Source organism: Triticum aestivum, chromosome 7D, assembly GCF_018294505.1.
Source record: "Triticum aestivum cultivar Chinese Spring chromosome 7D, IWGSC CS RefSeq v2.1, whole genome shotgun sequence".
Lineage (NCBI taxonomy): Eukaryota > Viridiplantae > Streptophyta > Magnoliopsida > Poales > Poaceae > Triticum > Triticum aestivum.
The window spans coordinates 81,303,945-81,317,569 of NC_057814.1; positions in this window are offsets into that span (position 1 = coordinate 81,303,945).

Below are 13,625 nucleotides of genomic sequence, written 5' to 3' on the forward strand. Positions count from 1 at the left end.
GCACAATGATCCGCAACAATGCGGGACCCCTCCAAGACATCTCCAAAGTATCGCTCGGGTGTGCGGTGCTCCTTGCCCTTAGGCGGCCCTTCGGTCGCCAACTTGACGATGTCCATCTTCGCCCACCACACCTTGACATAGGAGAAGGCCAGGCGCGCGCCCTCGATGCAGACGGACCGTTTGACAGCGTCCAGTCGAGGACAGGAATCCACCAGCCGCTTCACGAGGCCGAAGTAACTATTGGGTATAGCTTCGGTTGGCCACAACCGGATTATTAAATCCTTCATGGCTAGTTCGGCCACCCTGTGCAGCCCGACCAGCTGTTTTAGCTGATCGGTGAAGGGCACCGGATGTTCTGGCACAAGATATTGCGACCAGAACAGCTTCTCCGTGGAGCTCCCTTCTTCTGCTCGGAAGAACTCCGCGGCGTCGGACACACTCCATGGCAGATCGGCAAAAGACCCTGGAGAACTCCGAATCCGGGTTAGTAAAAGATATTTCCTCTTCACATTCTTGCTTTGCATGATAAAAGCCTTACCCGCCGCAATCTTCCTGGCATCCTGGATCTCCTGGAGGGCGCCCCGGGCCTCATTCCGGGCCGTCTCTGCGCTCTGACGAGCCTTGGCGAGTTCGTTCTCTTGAACCGATGCATCACGCTCCAAGGTCTCGCACTTCCTCACCGCATCTTGGAGCTCTTGCTGGACCTCGTTGACCCAGGCCTTGAGCTTCTTACGGGCGGCCTGCTCCTTGACAGCCTTCCCCTCGGCTTTGGCCAGGGCCTTTTTTAGGGCCTCGACCTCGGTCGTCGCTTCTATACATATCATGACACTTCGGTCAATGCATGTCATGCTACTTTTTTCGAATATATAACGGGTTATCACATACCTTGTTTTTCTTGGAGCTGCCTCCTCACCTGGCCGAGCTCCTCCTCGGCCTGCTCCAGCCTCTGCTTTAGTTCGGAGACTTCGGCAGTATGCGAGGCCGCGGCCAACAGCAACGCCTGTGTATGCATTTCAGACAAATTTAGTTAGTTTCCTGCAATAAATGATTGATCCTCTGTCCGGCTATTTCTTTCCGAACACCGAACAGTGTCTCAGGGGCTACTGTCTATATCGGGGTTTTCTCTTTTTGCGTCACTTACCTCAAAACCTGTCAGCAGGCTGCTGCAGGCTTCGGTTAGTCCGCTCTTGGTAGACTAAACCCTTTCAATTACCGTGACCATAAGGACACGGTGCTCATCCATAATGGAAGCGCCTCGCAGCACTTCCAGCAGATTATCCGGTGCCCCCGGTTGGACAGGGGTCACCGGCAGAATAGGCATACCCCCTTCTTTCGAAGGAGGTTGCGTGCCGGATTCCGGAGGCATATCGGTCTTCAAAATCGAGTTCAACTGAGGGCCGAACTGAATACGGCCCTCATCACCAGTCTCCAGGGGGATCGGGTCCCCCTGGCGTCCGACGATGGAGGCTTCGCCTCCTGAGCCTCTCCCCGGCCTGGGAAAGTCCTTCGGGACAACACCTCTGCATCGTCCTCGGCCTTGGGGGAGTGAGCGGTCGGCGGTGACGCGCTGGCCATCGCCCTTGAATCCAACGAACCTCCTATTGAGGATCGCTGGAAGCTGTCGCGGGCTGGACTGCAAGTGCATAATTAATCATGTCAATACAATAAAGAAGAGTGGCCGGATATATGGGTATGTATGAGTCCTAGCACTTACGACGCAGCCCGAGGCTTAGGGCGGGGGCGTCGCTTCGAACTGCTATCGACATCCCACGCGGAGTTATCCGCGAGGGAGCCCTTACCTTTCTTGGACGTCTCCGCCTCCAGGTTCGTGGAGGCCGCCCTTTTCTTCTTTCCCTCCTCAGGGGGAGGGTTGTTCTCCTCCTCCTCCTCCTCATCGTCGTCCTCGGTGGCGGAGGAAAGGGTCACTTCGTCTTCGGATGTCACGTCTGAAGCAACCTTGCGATGGGGGCCACCTTTGGCCCCCTTGGCCTTCTTCTTGGCCTTCTTTTCCGGTAGCCTATAGGGCGCCGGGACCAACATCTTTGCCATAAGCGGGATGACTGGCTCTTCGGGCAGCGGAGCCAAACTATGGATCCGCTCCGCCCTCTCCGTCCACGCCTGAAAAAAAATATACAGCAAGAGTTAGGCATCCTCCTTGAACAAACAAGTGGAAGGCACGCTTTAAAGACTTACCTCATTGGCGGGATGGGTGCGATCATGCCCACTGCCCGAATCTATGACCGGTGGCTTTTCATTGCCCTTGAAGAGCAACTTCCAGGCATCTTCGTGAGTAGTTCCGAAGAGCCCTCCCAGGGTCTGGTGGTTCTCCGGATCGAATTCCCATAAAGGGAAGCTTCGGCGTTGGCAGGGGAGAATCCGGCGAACCAGCATCACCTGGATCACGTCGACGAGCTTGATGTTTTTATCCACCATGGTCTGAATGCAGCGCTATCAACTCGTCTGACGCAGGCCAGTTGGGGCCCTTCTCCGTCTAGGAGGTGAGCCGCATTGGCGCTCCGGCCTTAAACTCGGGAGCCGCCGCCCAATTGGCGCCACGTGGCTCTGTGATGTAGAACCACTGCTTCTGCCACTCCTTGACAGTCTCCACAAAAGTGCTTGTGGGCCAAGTGACGTTGGGCATCTTGCTCACCATGGCGCCTCCGCATTCCGCGTGCTGGCCGTCCACCACCTTCGGCTTCACGTTGAAGACCTTGAGCCATAGGCCGAAGTGGGGATGGATGCGGAGGAAGGCCTCGCACACGACAATGAATGCCGAGATGTTGAGGAGGGAGTTCGGGGCTAGATCATGGAAATCTAGCCCGTAATAGTACATCAGTCCGCGGACGAAGGGGTGAAGTGGAAACACCAATCCGCGGACGAAGTGAGGGAGGAAAACTACCCTCTCAGTAGGCTTCGAGGTGGGGATGACTTGCCCCTTGGAGGGCAGACGATGGGCGATTCCTTTCGCCAGGTACCCTGCCGCCCGGAGCTGGGTGATGTCCTTCTCCTTGATGGAGGAGACCATCCACTTGCCTTGGCCTCTAGATCCGAACATGGCTGAGTGCTTCCTAGAGATGGAGAAGATGGGAACTTGGGCGCTGGAGCTCGAGAATGGAAGAGAAGGCGTGGGTGAAGGAGGGGAATCCTTATCTCCTTATAAAGGCCATGAATATTGAATGCCTCCCCACTCGCCTTAAAACTCGCCCATTCCCAAGAACTGTGTAAACGGCACGGTTGGGTTACCCACGCCCGTATTGATGAGAATCCCGCAATAAGGGGCACGATCTCTGCTTTGACAAGACGTGCCAATGGCAACCGCGTCTCGAAACATGGAGCGGCAGACGAAAAACGGTTCGAAATTATGATCGGGCAGATGTGATGTCATGCTACAAAAAGTTGTCAGTGGATTGGGCTCGTGGAATATTATATTCTCTCTGCGGTGGTGTGTGGTGTCTGTGTTACAGGTCCGGACACGTTCAATACATCCGACGACTATCTCGGAGTTCGGAAGGAGGAACCTGCCTTGCAATGCCGAAGACAGATCAACGCGCCGGATACTTTGCCATTGAAGCCAGGTTCAGGGGCTACTGAGGGAGTCCTGGACTAAGGGGTCCTCGGGCGTCCGGCCTGTTAGCCATGGGCCGGACTGATGGGCTGTGAAGATGCAAAGACTGAAGACTGGACCCGTGTCCGGATGGGACTCTCCTTGGCGTGGAAGGCAAGCTTGGTGACCAAATATGTAGATTCCTTTCTCTGTAACCGACCTTGTGTAACCCTAGATCCTCCCGGTGTCTATATAATCCGGAGGACTTAGCCCGGAGGGGATATATTCATTACCATAGTCACACAGACTAGACTTCTAGGGTTTAGCCATTACGATCTCGTGGTAGATCAACTCTTGTAATACTCATATTCATCAAGATCAATCAAGCAGGAAATAGGGTATTACCTCCATAGAGAGGGCTCGAACCTGGGTAAACATCGTGTCCCCTGTCTCCTGTGACCATTGACCTTAGACGCACAGTTTGGGACCCCCTACCCGAGATCCGCAGGTTTTGACACCGACAACGGACCCCCTTTCCTTCTCTCCCTCTCCCTCTTCCTTCTTCTCCTACTCCAACTAGGGAAGGGGGAACCTACTCCTACTAGGAGTAGGAATCCCCCTTGGGGCGCGCCATAGAGAGGGCCAGCCCTCCCCTCCTCCACTCCTTTATATACGGGGGAGGGGGCACCCCATAGACACACAAGTTGATTGTTTAGCCGTCTGCGGTGCCCCCCTCCACATATTTCCACCTCGGTCATTGAGGGAGTCATGGACTAAGGGGTCCTTGGGCGTCCGGCCTGTTATCCATGGGCCGGACTGATGGGCTACGAAGACATGAAGACCGAAGACTGTACCCGTGTCCGGATTGGACTCTACTTGGCGTGGAAGGCAAGCTTGGCGATCGAAGATTCCTTCTTATGTAACTGACTCCATGCAAACCCTAGATCCCCCCGGTGTCTATATAAACCGGAGGGGTTAGTCCGGAAAGGGCAGACATTACCATAGTCATACAGGCTAGACTTCTAGGGTTTAGCCATTACGATCTCGTGGTAGATCAACTCTTGTAACACTCATATTCATCAAGATCAATCAAGCAGGAAGTAGGGTATTACCTCCATAGAGAGGGCCCGAACCTGGGTAAACATCGTGTCCCCCGTCTCCTGTTACCATCGATCCTAGATGCACAGTTCAGGACCCCCTACCCGAGATCCGCCGGTTTTGACACCGACATTGGTGCTTTCATTGAGAGTTCCACTGTGCCGTCGACAAAAGGTTCGATGGCCCCTTCAATCGTCAATAATGATGCTGTCCAAGGAGGAACCTTCCTCCCCGGACAGATTTTTGTGTTCGGCGGCTTCGTACTGCGGGCCAACTCGCTTGGCCATCTCGAGCAGATCGACAGCTACGCCCCTGGCCATCAGGTCAGATTTGGAAGCTTGAACTACGTCACGGATATCCGCGGAGACTTGATCTTCAATGGGTTCGAGAACGCGGTGATCGCTCCTCCTCGCTCCGATGAACATGACTTAAATCTGTCAACGGATCACATCCAGGAGATGGTTCCTGTTGCTTCAACGTCCTTAGATCCGGAGCAGATCGTACCGTCCGAGGCCACGGAGTCCGCGGCGGTGGAGCCACACACAGACTCAATGCCCTGCAATATTTTCTTTAACAGAACTTTGGATTCGTCTCCGGCTATAAGTTCCGGACTGTGTACGCCTGCGGACACCGAGCTAGATCGGTTATCGATCTTCAAATTCAGCGCCGCTGACGTTTTCCAGCACTCGCCTTTGGGCGATGTGCTGATCTCTTTAAAGAATTTGTCCTTGGAAAAGGACTCGCAACCGAACTATGTTCGGTTCGAGTTAGAGGCTGATGATGGGGAATTTTGCTTCCCACCCGCCAGCCACTTCATAGCCAATGTCGATGACTTAACCGACGTGCTTGACTATGACTCCGAAGACATCGACGGTATGGACGACGATGCCGACAAGGAGCAAGGCCAAGACCCGCCATCCACTGGACGTTGGACGGCTACCTCTTCGTACGACATGTACATGGTTGATACACCTAAAGGATCTGGCGACGACAAAGAAGAGCCAGATGCGAATAAAACCTCTAAGACGCAGTCCAAGCGCCGACGCCCCAAACGCTGTTCTAAGCCTCGTAGCTCAAAAGACGGCAACACCGGCACCGGAGAAAATAGTACTTCAGGCGATGTCGAAAACAATGAAGACCCTGTCGGAGCTGCATCCGAACAGGAGGAACACGACAACGGGTAAGATAACTCTGATGAACAGGCCATAGAAGATGACTCGGAGGACGACAGTTACCGTCCACCCTCCGAGGAGGAGACAAGCCTCGGCAACGAAGACTTCATCGTGCCCAAGGATCCTCTGGAGCAGGAGTGCTTTAAGCTTCAGCTCATAGCCACTGCAAGGAGCCTGAAAAAGAAACAGCAACAGCTTCAAGCTGAACAAGATCTGCTCGTCGACAGATGGACTGATGTCCTGACAGCAGAAGAATACGGCCTCAAGCGCCCAGCCAAGAGTTACCCAAAACGCAGACTGCTACCTCAGTTCGATGAGGAGGCACCAGATCCCATACCTCCCTCGCGCAATGCGGACCGACCACCACGCGGTCGGGATAGTGCAGCAGACCGACCACCCCGCGGTCGGGATAAAACGGCAACTCAGGCCGAACAACAGCCCGCCCCACCGCCTCGCAAACACAGGGACAGACCAGCTTGGGACCATACATACGACCTTCGACAGGAATTGGACAGTAGAGCAGGACACACCAGATCAATATACGGATTGCGAGGATGCTTCCCTACTCGGGATGACAGCTACCTATTCGGACGTGACAAACTCAATCACACCCGAGCTAACAACCACAGACGGACTTCGTCGGAGATACACCGTGACACGGCCCGCTATAGAGGCGCTGCACACCCTCTCTGCTTCACAGAAGAGGTGCTGGATCATGAATTCCCCGAGGGGTTCAAGCCTGTCAATATTGAATCATACGACAGAACAACCGACCCCGCAGTGTGGATCGAAGATTTTATTCTTCACATCCACATGGCCTGAGGAGATGACCTCCACGCCATCAAATACCTCCCATTAAAGCTCAAAGGACCATCTCGACACTGGCTAAATAGTCTGCCTGAAAACTCCATCGGCAGCTAGGAGGACTTGGAAGAAGCCTTCCTCGACAACTTCCAAGGTACATATGTCCGGCCACCCGATGCCGATGACTTAAGCCACATAATTCAACAATCTGGAGAATCAGCCAGAAAATTCTGGACTAGGTTCCTAACCAAAAAGAACCAGATCGTCGACTGTCCGGATGCTGAAGCCCTAGCGGCCTTTAAACACAACATCCGTGACGAATGGCTCGCCCGCCACCTCGGCCAAGAAAAGCCGAAATCCATGGCAGCCCTCACAGCACTCATGACCCGCTTTTGTGCGGGTGAGGACAGCTGGCTGGCCCGAAGCAAAAACACAGCCAGCGAGGCAGGCCCCTCGGAGGCCAAGAACAATACCGGCAAGCTCCGGCGCAATAGACACAAACGCCGAAGCAATGGCGATAACACCAACGACACAACAGTAAACGCCGGATTCAGCGGCTCCAAGTCCGGCCAACGGAAGAAGCCCTACAAGAGGAACAATGAGGGACCTTCCAGCCTGGACCGCATACTCGATCGTCCGTGCCAGATACATGGCACCCCAGACAAACCGGCCAACCATACTAACAGAGATTGCCGGGTCTTTAAGCAAGCCAGCAAGGTAAATAGCAGAAGTAAGGAAAGGGAATCGCAGAGCGAGGACGATGACGAGGAGCCCCGGCAGCCGAACAATGGGGGGCAGAAGAAATTCCCGCCTCAGGTCAAAACGGCGAACATGATATATGCTACACACATCCCCAAAAGGGAACACAAGCGCGCACTCAGGGACGTCTATGCGGTAGAGCCAGTCGCCCCAAAATTCAACCCATGGTCATCATTTCCGATCACCTTTGATCGCCGAGATCATCCAACCAGTATCCGTCATGGCGGTTCGGCCGCACTGGTACTCGACCCAATCATCGACGGATTTCACCTGACACGAGTCCTAATGGGCGGTGGTAGCAGCCTCAACCTGCTCTATCAGGATACAGTACATAAAATGGGCATTGACCCCTCACGAGTCAAGCCCATGAAGACTACCTTTAAAGGAGTCATACCTGGCGTAGAGGCCCGCTGTACGGGCTCAATAACGCTGGAGGTAGTATTTGGTTCCCCGGATAACTTCTGAAGCGAAGAACTAATCTTCGATATCGTCTCATTCCACAGCGGCTATCACGCACTGCTCGGACGAATCGCGTTCGCTAGATTCAACACGGTGCCACATTACGCTTATCTCAAGCTCAAGATGTCTGGTCCACGCGGCGTCATTACAGTAAACGGAAAGGCGGAACGCTCCCTCCGTACAGACGAGCACACTGCCGCCCTAGCAGCAGAGGTACAAAGCGGCCTTCTCAAGCAGCACCATAGTCTGGCTGCCGAGCCCCTAGACACCATTAAGAGGGTCCGGACTACACTGCAGCAGGACAGCGTGGCTCGTCAAGAGCTTGATTAGCAATTCGGCCTCCGTCCCAATCCCGATGAGGTAATGGCGTCCGTACCACGCGTACATAATTACGCACTCAAAATTTCATGGGCATCGACGGAGGCACAAGCTAGCCCGGGATCTACAGTTCGGCTTGACCGACCCTGGGACTCATATACCTTTACTTTTTTTCTTCTTACGGTTTTTTCTCTTTTCGAGGTCTATACGGACGACCCGCTCGCAGCACATACCAAGGAGGCAAGGAGCTCTGGCATTCAAGGGAATCCCCAGGTCTATACGGACGACCCGCTCGCAGCACATACCAAGGAGGCAAGGAGCTCTGGCATTCAAGGGAATCCCCAGGTGGTCTCTACTAAACGATTAACATACTTGTTTTGCATACCCGCACACAGCTCGCCCTTGGTTGCGGCATATTAAATAGCCTCGCTCGCTTATCACATTACCCGCACAAAATACGCCTCGACCTACTAATTAAATCATAGTAGTGAATACATGGTGGGGTCAGCTTATTATTTAATTTTCCTGTTTCCTCACCCTTGTATATATTATCGCACGCGTACACCATTGTGCGGATCATTACGCCAGGGGCTTCATCACACCCCGCATTACGGCAATAAAAGTCCGAACACTTTTACAGTACAGTTCGGCACCCCGAACTTATAGCATTATACGCATCGGCTCCGAATCATGTCTTTGGTCAATAGTTGGGTTGCCCGGCTCCTGTGCTTACTACCTTACGTTCCGCTATATCGGCTAGGGTAGTAAAGGGAGAACTACTGCGATTGTGTCCTGGTTCTTCCGGACGAGCACCTCAGTAGTGAAAGTCGAAAACTGACTGTCATGATGCGGCGAGAGCTGGTCAGCTGTTCGAGAGGTCCCAAATCGTTAGAGATTTTTTCCGCTTCTTGCGAGGAATCGATTTCTCCGATTAGGCATGTATAATGCCCCTAGTTCGGCCTTCCGAATACCAGGGGCTTCGCCAACTTTCTTAATTCTCAAACTCCTATGGCTAAGTGAGGGCGGTAAAGGCCGCATAGTCTGATTGCCTTATTCGTTGCGCTAAACACCTCCTTTAAGGACCAGAATGTGGAGTAAAGAGTGTTTAGATTTATCCCGAACACCCCCGTACTATCTACGTGGGGGCAGAAGCCGACTACTAGTCAACCCTCAGTTTTCATAAATGGCCGCACAGGAGGTAAAATATAAATTACAAGCATTACAATACATAAACATCATTGTTCCATATTACAGGACAGGATAATACAAATGTTCTCATGGGAATATGACATCCTTCGAACATTGCTCCGCCACAAGGCGGGACCCCTCAAGGACACCATCAAAATAGAGCTCGGGTCGACGATGCTCCCTGCCCTCCGGCGGTCCCTCGGTCATTAGCTTTTTGGCATCCAGCTTTGCCCAATGCGTCTTGACGCGGGCAAAGGCCATACGCGCACCTTCAATACAGACCAACCGCTTCACGGCTTCGAGCCGCAGACAGGCACGTACAAGCCGCTTCACAAGACCGAAGTAGCTGCTAGGTACGGGCTCGACAGGCCACAGCCGGACTATCAGGTCCTTCATGGCTAGCTCCGCCGACCTGTGCAGCTCGACCAACTGCTTTAGCTGGTCGCTGAAGGGTACCGGATGTTCGGGTCCAAGATATTGGGACCAGAATAGCTTCTCCGTAGACATCCCTTCTTCGGCCCTATAATACTCGGCAGCATCTGATACGCTGCGCGGCAGATCCGTAAACGCCCCTGGAAAACCCAACTTCGGATAAGTAGAAGGAACGTTTCTTTATATACTTGCTCGGCACGGTGAAAGACTTACCCACCGCAATCTCCTTGGCCGCCTGAATCTCCTGGAGGGCGTTCTGGGCTTCGGCTCGTGCATCCTGTGCGCTCTGGCGGACCTTCACAGTTCGGACTCTTGCGCCTTACAATCGCGCTCCAAGGACTCAAATCTCTCGATCGCGCCCTGGAGCTGTTGCTGCGCGTCGCCCACCCGGGCCTCGTGCTTCTCGCGCGCGGCACGCTCCTTGGCCACTTTGTCCTCTGCCTCGGCTAACGCCTTTTTGAGGGCCGCCACCTCGGTCGTGGCCCCTAATAAAGTTCATGACACTTTAGTCAGCTTGAACAATTTACTCTTCAATACACACGCAGGTTACTGCATAGCTTCGTTATCCTCCACTGCTTCTTCACGCGGCCGAGCTCTTCCTCGGCCCGCTCTAGTTTCTGCTTCAGTCCAGAGACCTCTGCAGTTTGAGCGGTAGCAGCCCGCAACGAGGCCTGCCTATTCACATAGACACTTTATGTTAGACTCCTGCGAAAATCATTTCTGATCCTCTGTTCGGCCTCTCTTTCCGGACACCGAACAAAGCATCAGGGGCTACTGTCTACGTTGTGATATTCTTATTACAATCATGTGCTCACCTCAAAGCCTGCTAGAAGGCTAGCACAAGCTTCGGTCAGCCCGTTTTTGACGGACTGAACCTTTTCAACCACCGCCCCCATATGGGCACGGTGCTCATCCACGATGGAGGCACCTTGCAGCGCTTCCAGTAGATGATCCGGCGCCTCTGGTTGGACAGAGGACGCTGGTAGCATGCCCCCTCCTTTCGGGAAGGGCCGTTTTCCAGATTCCGGAGCTGCGTAGGTCTCTGGAATAGAATCCGGCTGAGGGTCGACTAGAGCTCGGCCCGCACCGCCCGTCTCCGTAGTGGCATTTTGCCCCATGTATCTGGCGCTCCGAGAGTCATCCTGGGGCTCCGCCCTGACGATCTCTGGAGTCTTCCCCCGGTCCAAGGAGGCCCTTCGAGACGCCTCCTCGTCGTCACCCTTGGCCGGGGGGGGGGGGGGGAGTAAGCGGGCGGCGGCGACATGCTGGCCCTCTCCTTTGGGTCCAGCGAACCCTCTGATGAAGATATCGGAGAGCCGTCTCGAGCCGGACTGCAATAACACAACTTAAACATTGCCAGGCAGAAAGGACGGACATTCGGGCGCGCGTTAGGATTCTGAATACTTACGATTTAGCTCGAGGCTTGGCCCGGGAAGGCCGCTCCGGACTGCTATCGACATCCCACGCGGAGTTAGCGGCGGGGGAGCTTTTTCCCCTTTTGGGCACCTTTGCCTCCAGGTTCTTGGAGGCCGCCCTCTTTTTCCTCCCCGCTTCAGGTGGGGAGTCATCTTCTTCTTCCCCCCCTTCGTCGTCGTCCTCGGTAGACGAAGAGTGAGTCTCGTCTTCGGACATCGCGTCCAAAGCTCCTTTCCGGCGAAGACCGCTCCGGGTCCCCTTGGCTGCTTTCCTGGCCTTCTTCTCCGGCACGTCATAAGGCGCCGGAAACAACATCTTCGTCAGAAGCGGGAATTCTTGCTCCTCAGGAAGCGGAGCTGGACAGTCGATCTCCCCCGCCACCTCGATCCAGGCCTGGCAAAGTGGGTAGAAGAGCTTAGAATCCATCCTCAAAATATGCCGGTGGAAGGTATACTTTGAAAACATTAAAGGACTTACCGGATTGACCTGGCGCCTTAAGCTAAGCCCGTGATCTTCAGTCGTGGGCGGTGGCGTCTCGCCAGCCTTGAAGAGCGCTTTCCAGATACCTTCGTGCGTCGCGCCGAAGAGCTCTAGCAGCGTCTGGTGCTTGGCCGGGCCGTACTCCCACAAATAGCAAGTCCGGCGTTGGCACGGAAGGATCCGGCGAATGAGCATAACCTGGATCACATTCACAAGCTTGATCTTCTTGGTTATCATGTCCTGGACGCATGTCTGGAGCCCAGTTATCTCGTGCGAAGATTCCCAGGTTAGGCCCTTCTCTTGCCAGGAAGTGAGCCACATCGGAACTCCGGATCGGAATTCGGGGGCTGCTACCCAATCGGTGTCACGCGGCTCGGTGATGTAAAACCACCCCGATTGCCATCCCTTCACCGTCTCCGCGAAAGAACCTTCGGGCCAGGTGACATTGGGCATCTTGCCCACCATAGCGCCCCCGCACTCTGCTTGTTGACCGCTCACCACCTTCGGTTTCACATTGAAGGTCTTCAGCCATAGGCCGAAGTGAGGTGGGATGCGGAGAAAGGCCTCGCACATGACGATAAATGCCGAGATATTGAGGATAAAGTTGGGGGCCAGATAGTGGAAGTCCAACCCGTAGTAAAACATCAATCCACGGCCAAATGGATGAAGAGGGAATCCCAGCCCGCGGACAAAGTGTGTGAGAAACACAACCCTCTCATGGGGCTCGGGGGTAGGGACGATTTGCCCTTTGCCGGGAGTCGGTGAGCAATCTCCTTGGCTAAATAGCCGGCCTCCCGGAGCTCCGTGTTGTCCTTCTTCTTGACGGAGGAGGCCATCCACTTGCCTCCAGCTCCGGATCCGGACATGATTGGAGTGCCTTCTCGAACGAGGAAAAGCTAAAGCTTGGGCGCTAGAGCTCAAGGACGGAAGGACTGAAGAAGAGAAAGGGTGTGGGTAAAGGGAGAGTGTCCTTATCCCCTTATAAAGGCCGCGAATATCAAGCGCCTCCCCACTCGCCCTAAAAACTCGCCTATTCCCAAGGGCCGTATAAACGGCACGGTTGGGTTACCCATGCCCGCATTGATGAGAATCCCGTGATAAGGGGACACGATCTCTGCTTTGAAAAGACGTGCCAATGGCAACCGCGTCTCAAAACGTGGAGCGGCAGACAAGAAACGGTTCGAAATCATGACCGGACTGATGTGATGCCGTGTTATTAAAAAAGCTGTCAGCGGATAGAACTCGTGTGAAAATATATATTCTCTCTGCGGTTATGTATGGTGTGTATGTGACAGGTCCGGATACTATCATCGCATCCGAAGACTTTCTTGGAGTTCGGAGAGGGGAACCCGCCTTGCAATGCCGAAGACGATTTGCGCGCCGGAATCCTCGTCATTGAAGCCAGGGTCAGGGGCTACTGAGGGAGTCCTGGACTAAGGGGTCCTCGGGCGTCCGACCTGTTATCCATAGGCCGGACTGATGGGCTGCGAAGACTGTACCCGTGTCCGGATTGGACTCTACTTGGCGTGGAAGGCAAGCTTGGCGACCGAAGATTCCTTCTTATGTAACTGACTCCATGCAAACCCTAGATCCCCCCGGTGTCTATATAAACCGGAGGGGTTAGTCCGGAAAGGACAGACATTACCATAGTCATACAGGCTAGACTTCTAGGGTTTAGCCATTACGATCTCGTGGTAGATCAACTCTTGTAACACTCATATTCATCAAGATCAATCAAGTAGGAAGTAGGGTATTACCTCCATAGAGAGGGCCCGAACCTGGGTAAACATCGTGTCCCCCGTCTCTTGTTACCATCGATCCTAGACACACAGTTCGGGACCCCCTACCCGAGATCTGCCGGTTTTGACACTGACAGTCATATCGTTGCAGTGCTTAGGCGAAGCCCTGTGTCGGCAACATCATCATCACCGTCACCACGCCGTCGTGCTGACGAA